The 24,066-nt window shown below is 40.6% G+C and overlaps 1 long non-coding RNA gene across 1 annotated transcript in view; it reads left to right on the top strand.

The window, feature by feature from the left end:
• Positions 1 to 23,601, top strand: part of LOC139594303 (uncharacterized) — an 88,267-nt gene extending 64,666 nt beyond the window's left edge. Inside the window, exons 7-14 of the long non-coding RNA XR_011680591.1 lie at positions 777 to 947; positions 2,634 to 2,792; positions 6,116 to 9,933; positions 10,122 to 10,281; positions 10,789 to 10,887; positions 16,153 to 16,649; positions 18,271 to 18,395; positions 21,234 to 23,601. This is a non-coding gene — a long non-coding RNA (uncharacterized lncRNA). The remainder of the gene's footprint in view (positions 1 to 776; positions 948 to 2,633; positions 2,793 to 6,115; positions 9,934 to 10,121; positions 10,282 to 10,788; positions 10,888 to 16,152; positions 16,650 to 18,270; positions 18,396 to 21,233) is intronic.
• The last annotated feature ends 465 nt before the right edge of the window (positions 23,602 to 24,066 follow it).

Raw genomic sequence — 24,066 nt, 5'->3', positions numbered from 1 at the left:
TTGATCAATACGTTGATATCATGTAGCAAGATGACACAGTGTTAATCTTGCTAGAACCCAAATGTGGCTTTTTTAGCATCTAATGGCTCTATCAACTGAACAGAGGAGGTTTCAATTTAATAATTAGTGTGCTATTTGTATTGTTAGTCTAATCACTAGGGAAAAACAATGCCACATACCTAAGCTAGTAGTCATTGTTGAATATTGACTTCAATATTGATGTAGTTGGAGGCTGGAGGGTTTTGTGGCCTTTTTTAGTATTTGTGTTTAAATTTGATAAATTGTGAAGAAAGGAATGGTTGTATCTTTTCAAGATTTATGAGCATGAAGTCAAACATGAGTATCAATAAAGAGTGATGACTGCCAGATGGGCAACAGAATAGTGATAGGAGCGGAAGGGCTGTACAATTTACTTTGCAAAATGAAGTGGACATAAGGGGAGTAATGAATTCTTGTGATAAAGTGTTTGAGTTTTGAGACCACATTTGAAATCTGTCCTGCAAATATGCTCCTTCCAAAAAGTCTTTGAAAAATGGCTAATGTTGTATTCCAAAACCAGTTACAGAAAGGATACTCTTCATTCTATACACGTATCTGTGCTGTTTTTTTTTTAATGTAAGGTGACCTACAGAGGCAAGTTTTGGAGACTGAAGGGAGCTTTGCTATTGCCTTAAAAGGGAGCAGGATGGATTTCTGAGCACAGCATTTCAACTAAGCTGAGCTGGTTGTGGTTCTCAATAAACTGCTGAGGCAAAATGGGACCTCTGCTCTTCCAGGCCTTCTCTGTGCCCAGGGCTGACCCAGCAGCAACTTTCAATATTCATGGGTGCAAAAAATTCTGCAAATGATAACGTGCAGCTGAGAGGGCTGTGAGCCTTGAATGAGGCAATTCTGCAGCAGAGCACTGCTTTTCCAGGAATCCTCTCTGCTCCACCTGGGATGCCATGGTATGTCAAAGCACAACAGCAGTGCAGGGGGGGTGGATTCACTTTTCTGTGGAAATACATAAATTGTGTCCTTACTTGCTTTTTTTTAGTTTTCTTTTTTCTTAGCTTTTTTTTCTTAACAGTGTTTAAGCTGTGTAGCCCATTTATTTTCCCTTTCTGCAGGTACACACTGGAAAATTAATAGAGAGCAGAGAGAAAGGTTAGAAGAAACAAAGGAAATCCTTAAAAGCAAAACATTATTGATATTAGTATTTGAAATGTGCATTAGATTCACTTATTTATAAGTGTGTAAAGCAAAAATTTGGACTTTTTTTGGATCTACACTTTCTTTTGGTTTATTTTCCTTTAAGCATACAAAACAATAGGTAACTACTTTCAAATGGGAGCCTCTAAACAGTGGTAGATCAGAGATGCCCAAGTTTAGTCCAGAACATGGAATTTCTGTTCACTTTTGCTGATTGAAATTTCTGAATGCAGGATTTTCAGTCTTCTACTTTAAATTTCCACTTAAAATCAAGCTCTCTGTGCAATAATCTTTTTATGCCCAGTATTTGTGCTTGGAAGCATTTCCTAACCTATTGCAGATGTAGTTAAGACAATAATTTCAGTTTAATGAGCCAGAGATTCCCCCCTCAAAGCAGAAGGGTAACATCATCAGGTTTATATTTTATGATATGCATATGACTTGTTTTTAACTTGAAAGTGCCTACTTAGAAAAATCCTGTATCTTATTCAGCAGTGATTTTGTTCTATTGTACAGTGTCATTTTCCTCTTCCTTCATACTTTTGAACCCTTTCCCCTTCTTTCTTTTCTTTGTTCTACATCCTTTTTATATTTTGTACAGATTTCCCTCCCCTCTGACATTTTTATCATTTTGAGGTACAAAATAGGGCCTCTCTTCTCTGGCAGCTGCGACCCCATCCCCTGCTGCACCAAATTGACACTTCTGCAAGCAGCAGCTCTGCTTAGTCACTCCAAGGCTGCTGCTTTCACAAGTGTTGATTTAGTGCAGCAGGGGATGATGTGCCAGCTGTAAAACTCAGACAATAATAGTAATAATGCTTGTGAGAAGTCTTATAATAAGAGGGAAAAATAAAAGGGTGTGGGGAGAAGAGGCAGGAAGGGTCCAGGTGGAACGAGGAAGGGGAGCAGTGGTTCTTGTGGGGTGGTGGGGTACTCGGCTGCCCAAGGAGCAGTGGGATGGGCAGGAGAGTGACCATGAGCTAATCCTCCTCCTCCCCACTCTCTCTCTTAACAACAAACTCCTGTGACTGATGGTGAAGATGTTTTTTGTCAGACTGGGGAGTTATTTTGGGATAATGTCCTAGTGGAAGTGGGCAAAGGACTTACAATGCAATGAGAGAGTGAGGGACACCTGTGCTGTAGAATCACTTATTTGCAAATGCAACTTTGTGGATGAAAAGATATTTGATATTCTTAAGTTGTATATTGTATGTCTATGGATATAGAGGATGGATTTTTTTTTATATACAAATAGGGTGTTGTTATTTAAAGCACATAAATGGATAGTTCCTTCTAAATCAGCCCTGATTTACCCTCAGTAATGTTCCTAAGGAAATAGTTTACAACTGCTTTGTATGTGACTGTTTAATAAGTTGTTGGCAAGACAAAAAATTATTGTAGGTTATATTTACTGACCACTTTTTCTTTATTTCCGTTCTCAGCCATAACTCAGCAATTCATTATTTCCATGGCTCTGTTTAACTATATGTCAGTGATCTTGGAGCAGTGAATGAAACACACTATGTGCTAAATATTGTCATTGGTAATGATATGCCAATGTCTGGTAAGACAGAACAGTTTCAGATGGACATGCAGAACAGGTCAGTGGAGACTTGAAAGGTGTTAATATGCATGTCTACCACATAGTATTGTTTGCTTAAATCTGCTTACTCATAGCATTTCCCAGGTCTGTGTAGAGAGTATGAAATTTTTCAAAGACTCTTGGGAAGCCTGTTTCTTTTAAAAGTTCAATTCAGACATGTGTTTCTTTAAATTAATGGGAAATAAGAACGTATTTAAAACTAAGCATATATTTGAAAGCTGGTGGATTGAGGTTATATTTGTCAGGTCTTGGATAATACTTCCAATGTCTGAAAAGCATCTCATTTTTAGTATTTAGAGAGATGCTTTAAAATAGGCTTCCACAGGGATCACCTTTGTAATCTTGTTGTTCATCATATTAATTGAAGAAGCTCCTTTCTGATAACCTTTGGCTGTTCAAGATATGTTCCTAAAGCATCAAAGCCTGACGAAACTTAGAATTCTAAGACATAATAGATCATAATATCTGCTTTTTTGCCACTGTAGAATTATTTCATTGAGAGCATTTTTTTAGTGTTATGTCAACTTTAGTTTTTAAAATCCCAAGTGAAAGCTTCCATATATCTCCTTGGGAGACTATTTCACAGGCTGATACATCTTGCTGTCAGGAAGACTATCCTGATACTCTGAGCTTAAGCTTTTTCTTTCTATTATTTCTAGTTATGTCCTTTTTCCTCAATAGCTTTTACACACGTTAAATATCTATAGATTTTTTTTCCCTTAAGAAAATTTCTTCAGTTTATGGATATCTTTTTGGTTTTGAAAAACCCACCTAAGACCTTCCAAGCCGAGAACTACGTTTGCCTTCACACCATACAACAGTCAGATGCTCACCGCAGCATTTTCTTCATGTTCTCTTTCTCAGGGTCCAAAGAACATAGGAGATTCCAACTATGAGAAATCTGATAAGCAGCCTATTTTCATCAGTGATTTAAGTCCCTTTGCTTTCTTTCTAATTGTCAATGCACAGCTCTTTGGCAGTTGAGAGTGAGCATCCCCAACTGCTACTTGGTTCTAAATTTCTCACCTCTTGCTGCTCTGCTTCACAGAAAACCTGCGTACTGCTTAGTCTTTGTACTTCTGCAGCTTGCACAAAATTCACTTCATTCTTGTTAGGTGCAGCTGTTGAGGTCAGAACTCGGAATACCTCCCAGGAAACAGAAGGCAAGAGAAAGGAGGGTGGTGCTCTCCTTAAGTTTGAGGCGTGATTTGGAAGTCCTGGGTTGAGTTTTAGCTCCTTTTTCAGGAGAAATTGAAATATGTTCATGCAGGGAAATGCAGAGAGCTGTAACAAGTTGTCAGGGGGCTTACTTGTGTGGGCCAGTCCTGTGTTTGCATAGTTCAGGGTTGCATGAAGGGATCCAGCTCAGAGCACAGGCAAGCCAGTGCATTCCTAGCACTGAGAGGGGTTCTGCTTCTCTGCATGTCCTTCTCCTCTGCAAGGAAGTAGTTGCAGTCTCCTGCTGCATCTGGTGGGTACTGGTGCTATACAGACCAAAAAACTGCAGGCAGCTGGAAAAAATCACTTTCTTTTTAGTGCAAATTTTTTTGTTATTAGTTATGAGCGTTCTGGTTTACAGGAAAGGGGAAGAAATTGAATTAGCTTTACACATCTTTTGGCTGTCATTTCTAGCTTGTTTTCTAAGGAATGGTGTTTGTCTGTCAAACTTCTCTAATTACTTTTGAACACAAGGAATGTTTACACAGCTGAGTTCAGTGGTGGTAGAGATCCCATCCCACAGTAGCCTTGTGTGGTGGCTTTAAAATCAATAGGGCCACTTTTGGGTGTCCTGGCTGACAAGCATGGTGTGCACCTCAGGGCATCATGACTGTGTAGCACTGGAGCAGCCCAGGAAGGTTTTGAGGAGACAGTGTGGGGAAGGAGGGCATGGATGGAGAGTTTGGTCACTTAGGAGTGAGTCACAAGGCAGAAAGTATTGGTTTTCTGCTCAGAGTACTTGAGCCTTTCCTGAGGAATTTTCAGACTGTTAGAGACTCAGTGCTTGTCTAATTGTTCTCCCAGAACCAATAGTTAAACTTGTATTGATTTCTGCTGACTTCTCATGCTTGGGATTCCAGCTGTACTGTGGAACTCGAGATCTCAGTGTTTCACAGAGGCTTACCTGCCACAGCTGTCTGACACTTCCTGAAATATTGAGGACAGCTTCCCTGAAAGTGTGCAGGTTGGAAACACCACTCCAGGTGCTCTTGTAGCCTTTGTAGGTGCTACCTGCCAGGCTGCTGTTTGTCCATCCATTTTACAGAGAAAGCCTCTGCCTGGTGGGCTTATTCCCACATATTCCCGGGTCTGCATCTCAGAATGGCCACTTGCTGCTGTCCTCCCCATTCTGGCTATTCCAAGGCATTTTTACTGGATATTGTAGCTGAGTTTTGACTAAGATTATTTTCCAAAGAGAGTTTGCTATTTTATTCGTTTTTATGTGTCTGATGTCTAGGTGCTGCTATGTATATTTTCTTCTTTACTTGCAGTATTTTCTAAATTCTCATCTTCTTCAGCTCTTGACAACAAGATCTACTGCCTAACACATGTTAGTGCCTTTTTTTCTATATCTAATTGCAAAGAGATTACTCTCAAATGTATTTCTGAAACAGGTATAAAGAACAATGTTTACTAGTAAGTTTCCCATAACTTCTTTTCATTGAGAAAAGAAGTAGAAAAAGAGTAATGATATTGCACTTCTGCTGACTACTCTGCTTGACTGATTCACAGGGTATTTGCTCTTAACATGTTGTAGGAGTTAAAAAAAATGTGTCAAACTTTTTTTGGCACCCAGCTCCAGTAGATCCTGTTAGAAGAAACATATGGCCTCACACTAACAGTGTTAAAGCACTGCTGAAGTATTGCATGCACGACATTGACAAATTTCCTCTAGGCTTTTTGTTTTCTGTGCTATTAAGCATTCAAAGTCCACTATTTCATTACCACTGATGATACAGAGAGCCTTATTGACATTCCATCCATCTGTTCATAACATACATTATTAAATGTGAAGCAACTAGTAGGTAAGAGTGCACTTGCCAGCTGTACAATGAATTCTCAGTAGTTTGGTGCCCTCTATAAATTTTCTAGTATTCTGCCAGTTTCTCAACATAATTTGCAATGGGGATATTTTTTTAATGTTTTACATTGTACAGAGAAAAGTTGCTTCAAAAGAATTCTTTATTTTGTTATCTCTAATGTGAAATCTTTAGATATAGTTTCAAAAAGCCCAAGAGTCTTTTAATATACAAATACTGTTGCTAATATCAGATCTCACTAACCACAGTTTCTGTGTTTTTCTTTTTTTGGTTTTTTCCCTAGGAGCAAATCTGCTGCATTGCCTATAAACAGGACAATGGGGACCCAATGAGTCACCCTATTCATATATTTTTGGAACCCAGAGGAATTGGTTTGACTATTTACAGATTATAACAGTTGGTAGTTGAATGTTTTATTTTCATTCCCAGTTGGTACAATATGTTCACAGCTGATGCTAATGGCTTGCCCATTTGATATCACATATGGTCCACTATTTGGGTCTCCTAAAGCTTTCTTTTGTGGTCAAGCTGCTTTCAAATTTGTGTATGTTTAGGTTTGTTCTGTCTGCTGGAAAGGTGAATATGAAACTCTGAAACTGGGCAGCTTTATAGTAACTCAGCAGTTCTGTTGATAAAGTTTCAAAGAATTTGAGACTAAATGTCCCATAAAGAATATTTTTATGTAAAATTGAATAAAAACAAATGTCTTACAACATCAGGTGAAATTCTGAAAGAAATATCCTTTGCTCTTTCTTTGCCTTACCCTCCAGTGTATGGATACCACTGAGCATCATCAGGACTGCTTTTACTGGGTGTTCAGTTGTTTTGGAAACCAATTTATACATAATTTGTATTGCTTGAATCATGATTTGTATTTTTATTTGAATATTTCCATTATGATAGTGTTTCTTTGAAAAGATGTAAGGATGCAAATTAATTTTTCCTTTTGTTTCTAGAATAAGAGCATAGGAAAAGTGAATTAACAGAATATGGGTACAGAAATTAAAATTACAAGCCAGTCTGAAATTGTTCTCCTATGATACAAAGTGTTTATACTGAGTCTGAAACATAACTGATAAAGCCACAATCTCATAAAAAGATTATTTCCAAAACTATTGCATTGCCCTCTGAGAGCTAAAATTCTCATTTATTTGTAGTAGATCATAATAGCTCAAATTCCCTGAGAAGTGGGCCTTGTGTGATACTTAAGCAGGGTAGTACATTAATTGTCCTCCACTTCACCTCTAGATGTTTAACTCCTTATCTAGTTAACCAGCAAACAATAATGCTCACTTATTTGTGCCTTAAAGTTCAAATAATTTTTTTAACTAGGTAATTTATTTGAAATAAAGCAGAATAAGCATATTGATGTGAAAAGGGCATTGCAATGATGTTAGATTACCGTTACTTAATACCATTAGGGGGTAGCACGTGGGGCTTATGGCTGTATTTTTTAGCCATGCAACTTTAGCTGAGTAAGAGCAATGTGATTTTGCATGTAGGAATATTTCTCTAACTAATGGGACAGATTTAGCAATTTTTGCCATGTGGCTTCTGCTTTCTGCTGGCCTCGCTCTCACTGATGCCTGTTAGGAGAGCAGGTACATATGTGTTGGAAGTGTCACTGTGCCTGGGACATCTGGCTCCTGGTGCTGGATTAAATCAGGCATCTGGTGGTAGGACAGAGGCTCTGGCTTGTTCACTTTTGGGGGAAATAGTGCATTTGGTGGTTTAGAGTCAGCCCCTGGAAGGAGACTGAAATGGAACTGAAGTAGGAGGCTCTTTCAAGTTAATCAAGTCAATATTCAACCTGGAGTACTAGGGAAAGAAAAACCCAACTAAACCCAATGTTTTTGCAAATGAAACTAATAGATGAGAAGTAGTATTCTGCCCTTTACTATAAGCAGTTTCAGGGACTTAGAAAATGACAGAAAACTTTAGCATGCTAAGGAGTTCACTTGAAATGTCTTTAAAAAAAAGTACTAAGGGAATCAAATTATTAATGAATGATCTCAGGAATGGACTGAGTGCCTGATGATGTGGTAAAAAGTATTTCTTAGACAGGACTTGGTCAAAATTTGGTGAAATTTTGGGTACTCTGACTGTACCCAAGAGAGTTAAGGAAGTTAGTGATTTTGTCTCTCCCAATTTATTAAATAGAAATGGAAGATTGTGCAAGAAGAATTTGGATTTATTGGATGCAAATTAAGTTATATTCAGGAAAGAATATATTTCTCATAAGTAGCAGAACTAAGTGTTAGGAACTAGAAACAATACTGTTGAAAAATTATTTTTGGGGTCTTATAAATCAATCCCAAGCCCACAGGACACCAGGAACAGTAACTTGTTTGACTGCAGGTATTTGTCAAAACAAGAGTGTAACAAGGCAAAAGTGGTCATAACTTGGGTATCCTGTGAGACAGGATATCATACACATATTCCCAGGAGTCCATACCCATCAGATTTGGGGTGGCTCAGCCTGCTCTGAGCACACTGTGCTGGCCTGGGCACGGTGCTGCAGCTGTGTCAGCAGCGCTGGTTTGCAGCTGAGTACAGCAGAGCAGCAGGGAACTGCAGAGACAGCCCTGCTGTTCTTTGTGTGCCTTGTGCCCTCTCTAACACCGTGCCACCATGTCCAGAGGCAGTCACAGCGTGTCCCTGTGTGCTGGACATCATGTCCTTCCCTCTGCTGTGTTGACTCTGGCCTCACTGTGGCCTTGGGGCATTTGCTGCAGGACGCTCATGTAAAGATGGGTTTTGCAGTGTATCATCCATGCCAAGGGGATTCTGTTGGAAAGAATTGTTATGCTGATTCTAATCTCTGACTAAAAAGATAATTTCTGATTGGTACATGGAAAATTATGTACTTCCTGGAGGATTCTTTTATTTGTTAATAATTTATTATTATTATCATCATTATCATAGTTATTGTTATTAAATCATCCAAAATGTGTGAGTGCTCTGGCAGAAGCATCTCTCTCTGGCCCGTGCAGCTGGGCTGAGTGGCAGTGTTGGGCACTGCCCTGCCCTTGGGGGCTCCTGCCCAGCACACACCAGCAGCCTGTGCTCCTGTGCCTCCTCAGCTGGAGGCTGGCACCCACCCCAGGCCAATCGTGAAGCTGTAGTCAGACCCTTCAAAGAGCCACCAGAATACAGACCTCACTCTCTACCCAACAAATTATTTTCTTCCCAAAACAATAAGGTCTTTGTAGCTCTTCACTAAATATACTTCTTGTTTTGACAGAGGAAGAGCCTGAGGCTGGAGCTTGCCGAGAACACCATGTGGAAAGGGTTTGCTCAGCTGCCATTTCTCAGCAGGGAAAGTGAGGGGTGGCATGGACTTGATGAAGGCAGCTTCATCTTGAAAAACAGTTGATTAGAAAAATACCATCAAATTGTAATTTATCAGATCTAGATATGTTTTAGGGAGTCCTCTCTCATGAATGGGATTAAATTACATATAGTGTTAACCCAGAGTCTTCTGCAACAATGTAAATGGGTTGTTAACATGGTACTTCATTGCAATAATGACTCAAAGCTACTAGCAGGCTTGATGGGTCTGCAATAAATGTTTTATTATTTAGGAAAAATATACTCTACAAGTTGCAATGTGCCATGCTCATTCATGCTGTAAATCAACAAAGATCAGCAGACTGAATAGGGGAAATGAAAAGCTTATTTAGGAACTGACACAAGCTTTCAGATGAGCAGGAATGGCTGAAGTTAACTGCATTCATTTTTCTTTACTTGTCATAGTTGCCACTTGAATTTCACTGCTAAAGATTGTGGGTAGTTTTGCTTTATGAAATTATATCTATGAAAACAGTATTTGCATTTATATAGGCTTAGTTATAATAAAGTTAAACCTAGCACACCCCCTTGCCTCCACAAACAAACAAATCAACCAGCCAACCAAAAACCTCTATGTTAAAATAATATTTATCTGTCACTTTTCCTAGATCTGAACAGGATTCAGCTAAATGGTTCCCACTTCTGCTTTAAAGAAACAAAGCCTGTGACCATGTGAAACGCAGGAATGCATAGCTTTGGCCATCCCTTCAACTTCAGCTCCCCTGTAAGGCTGCCTCTCTCCTCACCAGGGTAAACCAAGGGTTTTCTTTAAAAATAAACTTGATGTGGGATGAGTTAAAGCACAGAGTGTGTGACAGGGGTGACAGACTGGGAATTAATATGGTCCTCCTGGTATGGTTATAAAGTGCCTGAGATCAGCTCCATTGCCATCCTTTCATGTTCCCTCACACCTGAAGACCCTTTCTTGAATTTTGCAGAAAATGCAGATCCTGAATGCTGAGCACTGGCTTGTCCTGAAAACTGTACATGTTTGAACATGGAGTAAAACCCCTTGCAAACTCTGTACATTGATATCCTTAGAGAGATGTGACTTCTTTGGCTGATCCAGGGGGTGGAGAAACCAGGACAAGAAGACAAGTGAGTTAACTCCTCCCATGCCTCTATTTAGGCTTGAAAAGGACAAGGTTTTCTAAGCCAGCTTTGGAAATGATTCCCCTACCCTGACTTATGCCCCAGAAAGAATGAAGAGAACATGAAAATACTTCTTAAAGGATTTGCCAAACCCCTGGCTGGAGGTCTCCAAAGGGAAGAGCTGCTTTATATTGGGCAATTAAGCTGGACCTGCCCAATGAGGATGGCAGCAGGGATTGAGCATATGATGAGAATGCTTCAGGATCAGACTGCTATTGTTATGCACAAGGCTCTGACTGCAGCTCTATCATCCTGAGAAAGCAGCTCATGGATGGAGGGAGCAGTAAGCAGAAAGCCAGCTAGCAGGGTTCTGTTTAGGGTTGTGCCTGCTGGTGTGTGTGTACTCAAATGTGCATTTATATGAACATGAATGTTTATGTGTGTATGTCTATATATAAATGAAGCACTTTTTGTTTCTCTGTAGTCATCTGCATATTTGTTCTGGTTTGTCAGGTGCTTGTGTCTGCCACTGAATGGATGCTTTCCTTGGTTGTGGAGTTACTTATTCAGCTACAAGACTTGCTGTCTATCTCAAATACCCCTTCTCAGTAGGTCAGTTTGCATGACTTAAACATAGCATGATTTTGTTGTGGTGCCCAATGTGCCTACAGGAGAGGAGCCTGATCTTGTAGCCAGCAAAACTGGCTCTGTGCTGAGAAGGCCGCTGAGACTAGAGCTTGGAAATGCTGAAAATACAACAGGTTTGCTGCAGGGGTTGTTCCACTGACTTGGTCTTGAACCTGTTGAGTTGAACTGATGGCGTCTCTGGTGTCAGCATCCCGTAGCTAGAAGCAACCTCCTTGAGGCAGATGCTCTGCACTGCAGCGAGTGGTGGTGGGTTGGGTGTGTTCCTCCAGCCCCTGGGACCGCTGGTGAGGCCCTGCTGCTGCTGGGGTGCTGCTGGCTCCTGTGGCTGGACAAAGCTGAGGCCTGGCCTTCACATCTTGCTGAGGAGGCTTCAGGACTCTTACCCTGAATTTCTCACTTTGCGTTTTAAGAACATAGATGATGTGCAAGAAACCCTTAGAAGCGGTATGTTACCCTCCCCTATTTATTTTGTCAACCATGAAATTGAAATTACTTTGCCCCTTTAGAAATGATGAGTGGTTTGTTTGTGAGAATAGTATATGCAAAAGAAAATTAATTTGGAGACCTGTCTTAGACTTTCTTCAGATAGTTACCTGAAGCTTTTGTCTTTTAAAAAGGCAAATATAAGCCAAAGACTCCAAAGAAGTCGCTGAGAAAATGCACTGTGAAAGGTTTTCAGTTTGCTTCACTGAGAAAAGTTTTGCTTCTTGAGCCAGCCATTTATGCACTTAGGAAAAGTCCAATTAAGATGACTGAATTGTAAGTGTCATAAAATAGAGGAGGCAGGGGACATTTAATTATAGCTGTGCTGCCAGGCACCAATAGAACAAAAGAAAAAACGTTCACCTAAAGCACAAAGTACTGCCTAATACGTTTGCTGTAATAAAGGGACAATATATGGTCTAAACACACTCTTCCAAATAGTTCAAAAAGCTGCACCTTCTGATTTCCATGAAGCTGTTCTTCTGATTATCAACATATTTTAAGAAAAAGAAATATCTTTTTAATATTGAGACCTTCAACTTTGGTCATAGGTTGAAAAGGAAACATCATGCATTAAGACAAAAATGTTGCCTGAGAAAATGGATTTGTGACCCAGAAGAATGTATAATTGATGTGTGTGGTTGTCTGAATGGTAGAATAACAATAGTAACCATTAGAGATGAGAGCTGGAACTAGTCAGGCAGGATGTATTTTATAGGTCATCTGGGCTCCATTCAGATCTTCAGGTTGCTATTCCTTCTCCTTACTTGAAAGCATTTAATAGATTATTACAAAAGGAAAAGGATGGTATGCAATAATGGTTTAAATTGAAGCTCTGTATATATATCACCACTGTGTGACTTCTAAATGGATGCTTCATTTTTAAAATTCTCCCATGACCTACTTGAAAGTTTGCCAAAACATCAATGAATTAAAACAATGAATTGACCAGCAGCAAAAGACCCTGAATAGTACAGTAGAAACAGTTGTTCTCTTCTGTGGCATAGACAGTAACAAATAAGATGTCCCTAAGAAAATTTGTTTCAAAGTTGTCTATTTTCTTCAAGGCAGATGAACTGGTTTTCTTCTCTTTTGTTTCATAATGTTAAAATAAGAAAAAAAGACAGAATTTTGGATAGAGGTTTAACTGTCAAACAATCCAAGCCAAAAGCACGTAATAGTGAAGTCAAATTCAGATTCCCTTCTTGCCTGGAAAATGCTTATTTCGTATCGAAATTGATACAAGTTAAAGGGTGGAGAATCTTTTGTGCTTTGTTTCACATGAACATAAAAGTTTTATTCCTCCTTTTAATGGGTAGTATTTTACAAATGTAATGGAACATAATTTTACCAGGTTTCCCTAAGGGAAAGTCATGGCATGATTACATAGGCAGTCCCATCTCATTTAGTATAATGCTTACAATATAGATGCAAATATGCTTATGTAACTCAAGTTAGAGGTAGATTGAATAGCATTCAGATAATCATAGAGCAGTGCAGATGCTGAAGAAAGTTTTGCAGGAGAAATATGCATTGAATGACTGGTCCCTTGCAGCCACATTTGCCCCCAAGTAGTGTTTTCCTGCGAGGCAGAAGATTCAAGCTGTGCCAGACGGAAGTACCTGGCATGTGTACAATTTGTCACTTGAGGTTGAACATTTTAGCTTGTCCCTGTTGATAGCATATCCTAGCAAGCAGTGCAGTGGTAGATCAAGGGGATGGGGACCCTGGTGGCTTGCAGTGTTGCCAGCAGCAGGGACAGCATGGCAAGGGAGCCATCCTCTCCTGGGCAGAGCTCTGGCACTGTCCCTCAGAGTAATGCGCTGCAGGGTGGCACAGAGGGGCTCCATGGGCACGGAGGGAGGTTTAAGCCACCTCAGGTAGAAGCACAGAGTAACAGAGCAGGGAGTGTAAAGATGACAGTGTGCTCTCCAAACTCCTTGCACAAAGAATTTTTCAGCTAGAGATTAAATAAATCTTTTCCATTGTGAATAATAATGATTTTACATAGTACATGCTGTAATTCTCACACTTTTGGTATAAAAAGCAATTAAAAATCTGTTTTATAAGCTAGTATGAAGGGTCTTATATTTATGGGAGTTGTAGGAGTCCTCTTTCTGGGATGGCTTGATGAAACAGATCTGTAAGAAAAATGATCTCTTTCTTATAGGGGATGATTGAACAAATCTAAAACATTTTACTAGCACATGTGAGATGGAAATATTCTCTATTTCATGAAAAATGGGTAGTCTTTCACTTATTTTTTTTTAATTGCCAGACTCTTTTCTCAGATCTCTTTTTTAATCTGATGTAGATCACCACAGAGAAACTATTCCATGTTTTCATCTAAGTGGTATAACAGCTTAGTGTACATAAACCTAGTCTTGATGCTGGTTATTTGGAGATGCACAGCAGAGACAAATGTAACCTACTTGGAGTCAAAGCAAAAGAATTTTCTAGAGCTCTTCTGCAGGACCACTGGCAGCAGAGCTGATGCTTCTGCACCAGGTGTGCGGAGGTGTTGCTGTAGTTGGCATGTGGATTGCAGGTGTGAGACCCGCGGTGCCTCTGGCAGCTGCTGCCTCTTTGGATAGGCAGATTCCTTCTCATCCTTTCTGGGGAAGGTCAAGAATTAACAAAGACATAAAAAAATGAAGCTCAACATCTCTCTGTGTTAGATTTCTTTTAAACTTCCCCTCTGTCAATGTTAATATCTCAGATCCATAGGTGATAGCAATAGATAGGTTAGCACAAAATCTATGTTGCAGGTATAAGCTGTGGAGAAAACTGAATAAAGACAGTATTTGGAGAATTAGTTGCCTTTTTCTTTGTATTTTAGTTAGAGCTCTCTGTTCCTTAGCACATCTGGAGCCAAACTATCTTTTAGCAATCAAGAGGAATCTTTGTTTAATGTATTTTTGCGTTATTTTCTTCGGATTTTTATTTGCCACATCTCAATTACCTGCCAATACACAGAAATGTGAATTGCTTCAATTTCATTTTAGTCAAGTGTAAAATTTATCATTCAGATAAACTAACATCAGAGTCAGTACCAGAGTGTGGAAGTGTTTGCTCTTCCTTGCTCATTAGTTAGCATTTCATCTGTGAGTATGGGATGGATAAATTTCAGTGTGTATCTGATTTAACCACTAAAAATGTATCTTCTTGTCATGATTTAACTGCAGACAGCAGGTAAGTACCACTTAGTACCTACTGGGATGGGGAGGGGAATCAGGAAAAAGGTAAACCTCATGGGTTGAGATAAGAAGAGCTTAATAATTGAAATAAAGCTTTAAAAAATAGTAATAATAGGAAAAAGAGAGGGGTCTAAAGAAACACGTGTGATGCACAATAGAACTGTTCAGTTTACCACTGTGTGACCAATGCCCAGCCCATCCCCAGGCAGCGATCAGCAGCTCTTGGCCAACTCCCCCCAGTTTATTTACTGAGCACAACATTCCATGGTGTGACTGTCCCTCTGGCCAGCTGGGGTCAGCTGTACCAGCTGTGCTCCCTCCCAGGCTCTTGTGCACCTGTTTGCTGGCAGAGCATGGGAAACTGAAAAAGGCTTCATTTACCGTAAGCACTGTAGCAACAACTAAAACATCAGTGTGCCACCAGCAGTGTTCTCATACTAAATTCAAAATACTGCACTGTACATGCTTTGAAGAAAATTAACTCTCTCCCAGCTGAAATCAGGGCACCTCAGGTGAGTGAGGTGGGTACTTCAATGTTGTGCCAGCCCAGCTCAGGAGGACAAAAATGCCTTCCATCCCAAATTTGTCCTGTGAGAATGCCTTGTTTGTCTGTCTTTTCATCTTTAATAAGACATTTCCAGATGGAGTGTAATACTGAAATCAAGTTTTGCTTCTTTGTTTGCTTTTCAAGATTAGCAACAGCTTAGGATGAGCACTGCAGTTGGTGATCCTGTCAGGTGTCTCAGGTTCCACACTTGCTGCTGGCATTTTCCTCTGCACTATAAAAGGGTGCCTCTGGTTTTGTTGTTTGTAAAACAGCTTTAGCTGTTTTATAGAGGACATTTGTAAGCCAAGTAAACTGGTAATGTGGTTTAACATCAGCAGAAATTTGGTAAAGGAGCCTTTCAGTTAACTAAGGCTTGTTCCATTCATAGGAAAATTCAGATAAATTAAGGATATATGTGAAGCAAGTGCACCAAGCCTACAGTGCTTTAAGCTCCTCTGTGGATGATCTAATTCAAAAGGAAAATGGCTGTAGTTCATGGTAGCTTAATCCTCTTTACAGTAAAGTCAGGCTACTTTACGTCTCAGTGAGAATATCCACAGAGGGATTTAATGCATTTTGACTTACATGCATTATCATCATGAGTTTAGTTGGTTTATCTTAACTTCCCTGGATGTTCCTTTGTAGAAAAACTACAGACATAGATATCTAGTGCTAGCTTATTTAAAGCATAGTCATGTCCTTAATCTGCTATGGGTTTTAGTGTAACCATGTTAAGTGATAAGTGAGAACTGCTTTGTTAAGGGGTTCATATACATTCTCATGCCAAAGGTTAACAAAGCTAGTTCTTTATTTGTGACTGGGCTACCCAGAAATAATCAAAAAGCCTCAGTGTAAGTGGTTGGCATCTGTTTGCATGCTGGGCACTGCAATGCCAGTGACTCCTCAGACATAATTACAAATTCTGGAATTTAAAGCTGAGGCTCAACAAAATAATTCAGGTGATTACTTTTATCTCAGTCCATCCTCTGTCCTGTTTTGCAGGCCAAAGATAACAGGATTTGATACTTTGGAGGAACTTTGTCTCACATGGTTGTAAAATCAGCAGAATGCTGGAAACACCTTTCATCTTATGTGGAGAGATTCAATCCTATACCTGATGGGAAGGAGAAGGGAGGAGAAAACATTGACTAGGCATTTTTCCAGTCCTTGAAGCAGTTTTCTTTGAGAGAATGACATTTTTCATGCCAGACAGTTGGCAGCAGCTGTCAAGTTGGGTCATCAAGTTGGGTGAAATGGACAAGACAGAGATGGAGACATCCAATGTTGTATGGTGTCATCAGAGCTAAAGATTATGAAATTCTTCTGCACAGATTTGACCCCTAAAGCGAACAGAACTCACCAGGGATATCCCATGGCAATGGGAGTCCTTGTTCCAGCTCAACTGATTCAACTGGCCATGTTGCCTTTTATCCAGGTTCCTGTTTTCATCACATGACAGGAGATGCAGAAAACCCTAGGAAAACTACACCACAAGAGGGGTAAGGAATTCTTTGCAGATTTTTAAAACCCTTTTTCTTCTGCAGACTTGTTTGAGTAGTTTACTTTATAGTGACTTTGGCTTGAAACTGAGGGCACTAACAAAGTTGTTATATAAAAGCATTATTAGTATTTGAGGATTTAGGCCTATGTTTCAGGAGTTCAAGTTTGCTGTGTCTTATGTTATTTTTTATTTTAGCAGTGTTTGTGTACCATGCTTTTGTGAGTTAATGCATAACAACTCAAGTCAGTTAAAAGTCTATGGTGTTAGTGAAACTGTGAACCACATAAAAGACTAAATTGCTTTTTCTCTTTCTGTCATTGCCACTACAATAAAAGCTGGCTTTCCTGTAAAATTTTTCAGAGTTTACCCCTGCAGAGCTCCCAGGCTGATGAGGGAGAAGTGTGATTAGGGGTGTGTAGAAGGGGGAGAACAGCTGACTAACAGTAATTAGGGGTGCTTGAGGCCTGTAGGCAGCAGAGGGCAAAACTTGCAACCACACACCCCAGGTCCCAGATGAATTGCAGTGTAATGGGAAAGGGTCAGCTGGGCTCCCTCAGGACAGCAGCTTTGGCAACCCTACCCTGCTTGCACCCTTTCCAATAGCCCTGCTGAACATGCCAGGGAAGGATGGGAAGGACACGGGGTAGATAGACAGTTATGACTGCAAGCAAGGAGGAAAAAGGGAATAATTTTTGGTATATTACTTATGGCCATTGTTTTGAACAATATTATACATACTGGGGAATGGGAGGGTGGGTAGGTCAGTCCCCTTACATGTGTCTGTGGGCAGAAGTTTCAGCTAGCAGAGTAATGGAAGGATTTGATGGATGTGAAGTATTTCCTGTGGGATATATCAATCTTAAATATAAATGAATATAAATATAAATGAATCTCCTTTTACAGAAACACCAGCAATGTGTGTTTAAGTATAATAATAAATAAGTATAATACTTCACTGCATACCAAATGTGGGTAATGTAATACATTGCAAAAGTTTAAAAGAGCACCCACCAGAGGTATACAGGCATTGAATTAGTTTTAAAAATCTAGTTTTGGTTTTAGAATGTAAAAAAAATGCCATATCATTATCATCTGAGGGACTGTCTTCACTAGGGTGATTTGAACATACTTCTTTGTGGTATTCACTTTGTCAAATAATCCAAATACTACCACTGATGATGAATGCTTGCCCTGCTTTTGGGTTTCTGTATGATTTGTCCTGTTTATTGTTTATTTTTTCCTTTTCTTCCTATTAGAACAGAATAATAATTTTGAAAGCATGAAAAATAGAAGATTTTTTAAATGTCTTAAATATAATTTTGTCTGGATGAAGGTTTGAAATGAGTAATGTTCTGTTTTTAAAAAGGTTGCTAATTATCTAAATTTCACTGTGGTTTAATTAGTAGCATCCACAGTAGAACGTGGGAGGTGGTGCTTATCACCTGCCAGGGAAAATGTTGTCTTCTGAGGAGGATAAGTTATGTCAACCAAAATACAGCCTGATTTTTAGATCTCCAATACCATTCCCTTTGAAATCTTGGTGGGCAAGGGTGACTGAGCCTTAAGTGATTAGGAGAGAGGAGAACAGAGGTATTAATGCCACAACTGTCTCTGGGCAGGTCTGAGAGCCACCAGTATCCTGGGTGCTTGCTGTGGGAGGAGATGGCTCTCACTGAGCAGTGCAGCCAGCAGCTCCTCACAGTTTGAGCAGAAATTAAACCACGTGGCAGTGTCAGCATTTCTGGTAAATTGTACTCTGTCTCTATGTTGTGCCTTCTTTGTTGTCCTTGTTAGCTGTTTTAATAAATGCAGCCTGTAATTCTCTTTGAATGTTTCTGATACGTAAAGGAGCTGGTACAGGGAGAGGTCATTTGTTATGGACAGCTCTGCCCATAGCAGCTACAAGCATGGAAATGCTGGGATCACCTTAATGAGGTGGCAGTTCTGAGCTGGAAGTCACTAAGGTCAGCAGAAAGGTGGCATTTCATGTCCACTGGATCAAACAAAACAAGGTTGAATCCTTACTTTAGGTTAGACTTGGTAAAGTTTCTGTAATCTGATATAATAATTTTATTGCCTGCTCTGGGAGTTTCCAAGCATTTTTGTTTTTCCTTCAGAGAACATTGTGGTACTATTGTGGTATCCACAATAATTTTAAATGTATTAGGTAAAGGAGGAATGCTAATCTGCAGGTTATAGGTAAATTATTTTTAATTGAGTCAATCCATGAAAACTAAGCCAAGAAGACAATAAAAGGCTTTCTATTAGTTATTTTGATATTTTTTGTGATAAGCACACAGTTCCAATCTGTCTAGTCGTACTGTTTTGTCTTTCTGTAGTCCAGTTTATTTTTCCATGGCGTGGACACCCTCACATAGGTACCAGTACTGTGGTAGGCTTCATTTAGTGCACCAGGTTCATCCATGGAAATGGTGTGAGTGAGATTCAATGAGGCTCATACACCAAAATTAATTCCTTCAGGCATTCAAGAAGGTATAGAAACATCATGATCACAGGCTGAACATGGTTTTTCAGAAAAACCGTCTTTTATGGCATTCTGATTTTCAAAGGATATTTACAAAACAAGCTGAACAGGAAACCTGCAAACAAAAAGTCCCCATTCTAGGAAATACTAAAAAGCAGGGACCATGTAATTTTGTAATTTTCATTCACTTTCTGTTAGCTTTTCACTTTTCACTTTTGTTCAGCTATCTCTGTTTCTCTCATTGCTGCCCCATGGGAGTGAGTGACTCTGGCATGGCTCCTGTGCTGCGCCCATTTGCTGCTCCAGAGGTGCTAATTTTCTTTTCCTCTCATAACGTCTAATTGATCATATAATAACTTCAACCCAGACCACAGCTTTCCAACATGCTTTTGCTGCAGATTGAACCCTCTGTTTCAGACCTGAAGAATGGCTGCTTTGCTTGCGTATTTCCCCCCCAACTCTAATAGTTGGTCTCATAAAAGATATTACTTCTCTCCATAAACCTTGACTGTCTAGCCTGCATTTGTGTTCCTTGGGGGCAGCAAGCAGGAAAACAACCTCTTCAAGCCTGGAGTTTCCTTATAGCAAAAAATTATAGCTATTGAATTATAGTTTTAAACATTAAACTACTTTCTTGACCCCATTCCACTGAATTTGAACATGCATTGGTCTTAAGAATGAAACAGAAGGATTCCCAAGATTTTACAGCCTGATTCTGGTCTGAGTGATCCAGAAGTCCCATCAGGGAAGTTCTTGAGCGCTTTGGCCATATTTTTAGTGGGCCATGAGGGACATAAAAGTCCTGTTCAGATGTGGGGACCCCAACTCCAGCTGGGGCAGGAGTCCCACTGTGACAGTGCCAGCAGTGTCCTGGAGAGGCCAAAAGGCATACAGGGTGGATGGGGACAATCTGTGCAGTGCTGGTGCCCAGCCCTTACCCTGATGTGTCATCTGCAGGGAGATGGGAGCAGAGAGGAGTAGAGCAGGGCCATGTCCATGGCTGTCCCCAAGATGACTTGTTATGAGAATTGTGGCTTTGCCTTCATAGACATGTTTTTGCATTTGGCTGTATTGTAGGGCACAGACCACCTGCTGCATCTCTGTTCATGGGCATGATTTGCTTGTGGGAAGTTTGAATGTGGTATCCTTTGTACAGCTCTTAGCCATTGAGTGGAAATATTTGGAGGAGTGGGTTTCCCCTTACTGTTTGCTAGGCTATTCTAGCTAGTCAGCCTTGCCAGGTGAAAAATCCCTAAGCTGTTTCTTAAACCAGACAATAAAATATGATGCAGCAAACTAAGAGTGGGTCTGAGCCCATGCGAGGGCAACCTTCTGGGTCAGTCAGACTTTATCATACTGAAACTGGTAGTTTGGAATGTGCTCAATCCATCCATATTTTTTTGAAAGTGACTTTATCAATTGGTTGCCTTTAACTTCTGACAAGAGACATTGATGTAAGAGATTGGTAAAGTTTATGACTCATGAAGGTATTTGCTTCACTTACTTGTAATTTCTAGTGCAAATGTGTAGTTCGCCTGTACTCAACTGAGAAAGAAATGGCAGTGTACAAAGTAAGTAGAGCAGATTAATTAAATTGGCTGTTCTTGTTAACTCTTTCTGCTACTATAAAAGCTAGCAAAATTTTCTAAGATTAAAAGGTGACAAGATAATGAATCATGATTTCTCATTGCTGTAATACGTTATGGGATAGTCTAGATTGATACTTAATTCAAAACATAATTAAACATTTATATAAATAAGTGTTCATTATGTTAAGAAGCATTAAAACATGGTTATAAACACTCTTTAAGTAACTGGCCAGCCAAATGACATTGTTTTGACTGTTACTCTTCATTAGATAGTTTTCTTGGTGGGTTTTCTAGCAGTATGGTTGGAGTGTGTAGTGGTGTCTGATATGAGCTGGTGAGCAGAGAGCCCCAAGCCATGCAGCACAGTCCCCACCTGCCTGTGCAAGAGGCAATCCTGACACCTAGCTCTGCTCATGCTGTTTCACATCTCCCCATCTTTGTGGCTGTTGTGTAAAATTACTGAGTATGTTCCTAATTCTCCAAATTTGCTGATTCTCACTTTTCTCAGAAATGCTTCTTGTCACTAAAAGCTGATGAGGAAGGATGATTTAAGGCACTTGTCCTCACTCCTAGCTGCACTGTGAATGCTTGGCTTTCAGCTCATGCTTGTCCCACTGAACAGCAGGGTGAAACACAGGTATGGAGGGACTGAAGTTCACACCTATTGATACTGGGGAAATAGACAAAAATGTAAAATAAACATCATTGGTACAAGATGACTTCCTTGCTGTGAGCTGGGAAGTTTTGCTGTCTCAGCCTGTCTCTATGGAGCCCTGAGCTATTTGGTGTTTGAGGGTTTTCTCTGGGCTACCAGTCTTCTGTGGGTCAGTACTAAAAGTTGGCACTTTCTGGACTTTTTTCTCCTTCCAGGGTCTGTGCAGCAGCTCCCTGCCCCAGTTTCTGCACTGCTGGGGCCGTGGGGGTTGAGCAGTGCTGGGTCTGGGTGCAGCTGGCAGGGAGGCACAGCCCCAGCCTGGCTGGGCAGGGATGCAGAGCCTTGCATCAGGTGTGCTCTGGTTTTACTGGGCTGCTGCAGTTTCCATTTCTGCTCTGAGCCAGCTTGCTCTCCTCGCTGAGCCCTGCCACCCTGCCCCTGCCCACCCAGGGGCTGTAATGAGGCCTTGGCTCCCTCATTGCTTTGCTGATGGCTTTGCCTCCTTGCACAGTATGTTAGAAAGTAGTGTAGGATGTGTTGGAAAGCTCAGAAAACAGGGTTTTTTTAAACACAATTGTTCTGCCATTGCCCAGGTAGTGGCCAATGTAGTGCAGGAGCACAGGCGTGTGCTTCTGGGGCATAAAGACTTTTTCTTGTCTGCTTGGGGTCAGGCCTGACAGTGTGAAACATAGGAAGGCTCTCCAGAGAGAAAAATCTTATCATGACAGAGGGCTCAGGAGGGAAGCCCTGCTGTGGGGTCAGAGAGGTGTAAGAGTTGGTGGCTGGCAGATGGCAGTCACCGGCAGGGACGGCCACAGAGCCAGGGGGCCATCAGCTATGGAGCTGGAATGGCAACTGCAATCCCTACATCACAGCACCAGCCAAAGAAAGTCAGTGTTGGAGTGGTGATGGGCAAACAGCAGGGCCTGACACAAAGGGGGGAGCGAGAGGTGCTGAGTGGGAGGCAGCAGCAGAGAGCAGCATGGAGCCGCGCTGCCGGGCCCTGGGCCTGATGCAGGGCCAGCCCTGCTTGGCAAGGCAATTCCAGCGTGGCTGGTCTGAGTGGGGAGCTCTGCTGAGCACACGGACACGTTTTGTCCCTTGGCAGTGTTAGTGGGGACCCTCGGTTGGCTTGGCTCGTGCAAGGTGGCGTCCCAGCCCTGTGACAAATGCTGGCTGCGCACTCGCCATGCCAGTGAGGGCAGCCATGGCTGCCTCACCCCTCTGAGGGCTGCCTGCTCTTAGGGGGTCGCTCTGCTGATCTACTTTGCTGGGTTTTAACCTAACAGAAGGAAAGCCTTCGAGTGCTGCTAAAAGGAATAAAATTATAGTTGTACTTCAGGGAGCAAAAATGATCTCTTTTGGCTGTTGTGCTGTTATTGCAAATTGTGTGTGTGTGATTTATCCTAATTAAAAAAAATATGACAGACATAAGCCATAGAAATGTCTGTAAATGACACAATCTGGTCCTGTCTTTGTTTATCACTATCATAATGCATTGCTGGCCTCCTAAAATTATTAGCCTCTGTGACTTGCTAATAGCCACGGACTCTGTCTTGTGAAATTGAATGGTGTACAATAGTAAAGCAGAATGTGAACATTTCAGTGTGGGATCAACATTTCACTTGGTTATGCTAGCTCCTACTTTATTGCTATTAAAACAGTACTTATTTATTTTCTGTCTGTTTGTTTAGTGGGCAGGATTTTTCAAGTTTGTAGTTTAAATACAGAAATCTGGAGGGGGGTTCAGAATTTTTCCTTTATTGGAGCAAATTAAATAGTTCTCCATTACATAAGACTGCTCTGTCAAATTAATACCAGTCATTTCCCCATGTGTGTTGAGTGAGTTTTCAGATCAAACCAGACCTCTGAAGGCATATACACTGCTGCATTAAAGGAAGATGCTGCGATATTCTGTATCAAAAAGGTTAAACTCATTGGATTCTATGTAAACACTCATTTTACCCTAGCTAACCTGTAAAGATTTCATTTTGCTTCATTTATCTTCTCCCTTACCCTATGCTAAACCATTCCCAGCTTCGAGGAAAGAATCATGTCTCCATTCATTTCCTATCTTGCTGAATTGCCTTCGCATTTCCTATCATCTGCACATAATCCTATTCTCTCCATTATTGTCTTAATACCAAGTACAGCACAAGATAATGGATAGGCACTGTAATAACAGTGTGGCCTGTAGGAGCCCCTCGAGGGAAATATCTTTGACGCTGGTAGAATATTAATGCATCCCAGGTCCCTGATCTTCCTCTTTCACTTCATCTCCTGTTTTCTAAACTACATAATGACTTTCATATACATGACAAAAGCATTAGAACAGAAAAAGACTCATTGATGAGCAGCAGGGCTGTGTGATATTAAGAAGCACTATTCTCAGCTCTTTGTACAGTTTTTGACCACCATCAGAGACAGTGTATGCAGGTAATTTCTGATTTGAATAGATACAGGCAGAAAGAAGCATTATTGTACTCTGTTAATCCAAATGCCCATCACAGGCGCTGCGTGAAAATAAATTAAAATGTAATTCTTCAATAATGCATCTGTCTACAGGATGATTTTCAGCAGATTAAAAACAAACAACTTGATATCACTTAGAAAGGCTAGTGGATTGTTTCTGAGAAGCTTAATCATCAGCAGATTATGAATGGAACAGTAAATCAAAGCAGGGTAT

The sequence above is a fragment of the Agelaius tricolor genome, unplaced genomic scaffold (genome assembly GCF_023055355.1).
Source record: "Agelaius tricolor isolate 1412-34295 unplaced genomic scaffold, bAgeTri1.0.p SCAF_11, whole genome shotgun sequence".
NCBI classification, from domain to species: Eukaryota; Metazoa; Chordata; class Aves; order Passeriformes; family Icteridae; genus Agelaius; species Agelaius tricolor.
The sequence above is the reverse complement of the archived record's forward strand: the minus strand, read 5'-3'. Positions and strand labels throughout refer to the sequence as shown.